The sequence below is a fragment of the Diabrotica virgifera genome, chromosome 5, assembly GCF_917563875.1.
Source record: "Diabrotica virgifera virgifera chromosome 5, PGI_DIABVI_V3a".
NCBI lineage: Eukaryota > Metazoa > Arthropoda > Insecta > Coleoptera > Chrysomelidae > Diabrotica > Diabrotica virgifera.
In genome coordinates, this window is record NC_065447.1 from 41,110,160 (window position 1) to 41,114,419 (window position 4,260).

Sequence of the window (4,260 nt, forward strand, 5' to 3'; positions counted from 1 at the left end):
ACGTGGGTAAAATAGACGTTGGGTTATGGGTATTATGATTTTGCTCAATCTCCGGTAAACGTGTTTATTTCGGTAATTGATGTTCTGAAGCTATTTCCTTGTGGCATTTTTATGATTAACTATTTAGATGGGCTTCGAAACGTCAATAAAATTATTTTTTCAATTTAATTGTGGATAATTTCCCATCTAAATACTTAATTATTCGGTAATTGAGTAGGTACTTTCGTTTACCCACAACGCGTTCTGGGTATTTCGCTTCGGCAAATGGCCGAATAGAATGCTCACTCCGCGACGTGGGTAATTCACGTTGTCCACATCGCGAAGTGAATAAAAATTTCGGACATCGTCCGAATTCGGAGTTTGAGTGTAAAATATTATACAACATGCTTATTTTCTTACAATCTGGGCTCTTATTTTTATGTATTTTGACCCGTAGAACAAGATTTTTTTGGGTAACAGTTGATCCGGATGTCGATAAGATTGTTATAAACAAAGAACTTGAGGAATTGCATAACAGCGATTTTATACAAAACAAAATATGTTTTTGTATTCTTTGGGTAAAAAGTAAAAGCAAAAAATGCTTTGGGTAAGCAAAAAATGTTCTTACACATTTTTTCGTAGGATGCATAGTTTTCGAAATAAACGCACTTGAGCTTTCAAAAAATCGAAAAATTGCAATTTTTGAACTCGGATAACTTTTTATTAAAAAACAACAGCAATTCTTCTTACCGCATTTAAAAGTTCAAGTCAAATTCTATCGGTTTTGATTATTTGGATAACTAAAAATTAATTTTGTTATTGTTAAACACGGCTATAAACACATAGTGCTTGAGTGATGTTTTCAATGCTTCTTTCATTTAAAATCGAACGAGTAGGCGCGCCTACAAACAGGCATTTATACATTGGGCACGGAAACACTATTTGAATATATCTTGGTTTAACAATGAAAAAATTAATTTTTAGCAATGTAAATAATCAAAACCGATAGAATTTGACTTGAGCTTTTAAATGCGGTAAGAAGAATTGTTATTTTATTTTTTAATCAAAAGTTATTCGAGTTCAAAAATTGCAATTTTCCGATTTTTTGAAAGTTCAACCGCGTTTATCTCGAAAACTGTACATCCTACGAAAAAACGTGTAAGAACATAATATTTTGCTTAGAATAACCCAAAAAATACAAAAAAATGTTTTGTTTTGCGAAAAATCGCTGCTATGTAATTCCTCAAATTCTTTGTTTATAACAATCTTATCGACGTCCGGATCAACTGTTACCCAAAAAATTCGTGTTCTACGGATCAAAATACCTAAAAAAGCTTGGGTAAGTCCATCTGAATAAAGAAGTCCGTTGTACCGCCCCTGGCGACAGGACTAATTAGTTACTTATAAATTTTAACCATTTTTTATATATTTATTTTCAGATGGTACACAATGAAGATGCAATGCTTCAATTTTTAGCATTACTTAGTGGATTTGGGAGCGTTTGGCTCTCTTCTGAAGCTGGACAGACCATTGAAACTGAGGTAAATTATTTTTAATTTAAATACTTTCACTATAGACGACGAATAAACATGCTTAAAGAACAATAGAGTCATTAAATTTCATTCTCAAAGTCTTAATTTAATGTATGTGAGATTATTTTTAAATGTAAATTTTTAATACGTGGTGTCTGCTTAATAGTTTTTTTTAAATCAAGTGATTTATAGCATTTTTTCGAATTTAAAATTTTATGTAAGTTCTCTAATGTTTTGTGTAACTCTAAATCCAGACAAAATAGTTCTTTAATTATGTTTGTAATTCATCATTATCATCAATGGTGCTACAGCCCTATGAAAGAGCCTCGACCTTCCCAAGTCTATTACGCCAGTCAGTCCTATCCCTTGCCAACCGTTGCCAGTTTGCTGCGCCTATTTTTCTCCCATCCTCATCCACACCATCCTTCCATCTGAGATTTGGCCTACCCCTACCTCTACTTCCCACAGGTTGTGACATAAGGATTCTTCTACGAGGTTTGTTCTGCTGTGATCTTGCTAGATGTCCTGCCCATCTTAGTCTTCCTATTCTTATAAGAGATACTACGTCTTTACCACCAAACTCTCGTTTATATCTGTAGTATGCCTCGTAGTTGTACCTCCTCCTCCAGACACCATTTTCACAGATGCCACCGAATATTCCTCTCAGGATCCTTCGTTCAAATATAAGCAGAAGGTTTTCATCTGCCTTAGAAATGGTGCAGGTCTCTGGTCCATATGTCAATACTGGTTGTATAAGGATTTTGTATATGGTTATTTTTGTTTTTTGGCTCAAGTTTCTGCTTCTCATATGTCTACTCAGTCCAAGATAGTATTTGTTTGCTAGGATTATTCTTCGCTGGATTTCTTCCGTCATGACGTTCTCCTTGGCGATCAGGGAGCCCAAGTATGTGAATTTGTCCACCATTTCAAAGGTAGAGTTATCAACCGTAAATTGGTGACCGATGTTTCTAGCTCTATTGTTGGGTGTTGATGTCATCATCTTAGTTTTCTCCTCGTTTACTTGCAGGCCCATATTTTTTGAGACATTTGAGAAGGTGGTATACATTTCTTCTAGCTTGCGTGTTGTGCGGGCAACTAGGTCCACGTCATCTGCATATGCCAAAATTTGGGATGGTTTATTAAAAACATTTCCTCTGTTGTGTATTCGGGCATCTCTGAATGCCTTTTCCAGAGCTATATTGAAGAGGAGACGCCAGCGCATCTCCCTGTCGCAACCCAACATGCGTTTCAAACGCCTATGATTGTTCGCCCTGTATTTCGACTTTGCAAACAACTTTACGCATTGTAGCCTTAACCAATCTTATCAGTTTATCAGGGATGTGGAATTCATCCATGGCTTCATACAATTTATTTCTTAAAACACTATCATAGGCCGATTTAAAATCTACGAAAAGATGGTAAGTGTCGATATTGAATTCATTGGTTTTTTTCAGTATTTGCCTTAGCACAAAGATCTGGTCTGTTGTTAATCGACCAGGCCTAAAACCACTTTGATATTCATCAAGAAGAAAATATTTTATAGGCTGTATTGAGGAGGGTTATTCCCCTATAGTTTCTACATTTCAATTGATCACCCTTTTTGTTTAACGGGAAAACTATTCCAATACACCACTCTTCCGGGATTTGTTCGTCATTCCAGGCTGTCAGTATTATTTTATATATTTGATTAGCCAGAGTAGCACCTCCATATTTCATAAGTTCCGATGGTATACCATCACTTTCTGGAGATTTATTTTTTTTTGTTTGTAATTAAGTTATAATTAGTATTATAAGAAGTTATTTAATTCTTGTTGATAATGTGTCTCTCAACATCCTTTTCAGTCAGAAAGTATTGAACGTGCCGCTTCATATTTCAAGTGGTATCAATGGAATAAGAGTAATCGTCAACTACTGAGTATGTTACTTATACAGACAAGTAGACCTTATAATTTAAAGTTTTATGGAATCCTTGTTCAAACTCGTAGACTGTTAGTTTTCGTAAGTATATAACTATTATTTTATCAAACACTACACCAACTTATCTATTTTAAGCATTTAAATTTAAAGATGGGCGGGACATGTTGCAAGAATAAAGGACGATAATATGTGGACCAAAAATTGCTTCAGTGGAGACCAAAAGCAGACAAACGAAGCCAGAAAAGAACCCCAACGCGATAGACCGACCTCAAAAAAATTGTGACCTATTGAATAGCAGAGGCTCTTCTTCTTTTACTTCTTGGAGATCTTTCATCATTATCATCATCATTTGGCTCTACAACTCTATGTGAGTCTTGGCCGCGTTTACTATTTTCCTCCATGGTTGTCGGTCCTGAGCAGCTATTTCACATTGTTGTACTTCCATTTTGCGTATATCACTGCCTACTGCGTTCTTTCATCCCTTTCTTGGGCGACCAACTAACCTTTTACCATCGGGCCTTTCCCAAATGTGGCAGTGGCATTCAGAAGTCTCTCGTCACTCGATCTTAACACGTGGCCCGCCCATCTTTCCCAAGCTGTCCCTGATTAATTTCCTGGGAGGTAGATTGCCAATTATCGCAATTATAGTCCTGTCGCCAGTGTGGGTACAACGGCCTCCTTAATTCAGATGGACTTAACCAAGTTTTGTTTATGTATTTTGACCCGTAGAACACGAATTTTTTGGGTAACAGTCGATCCGGATGTCGATAAGATTGTTATAAACAAAGAACTTGAGGAATCACATAACAGCGATTTTTCGCAAAACAAAACA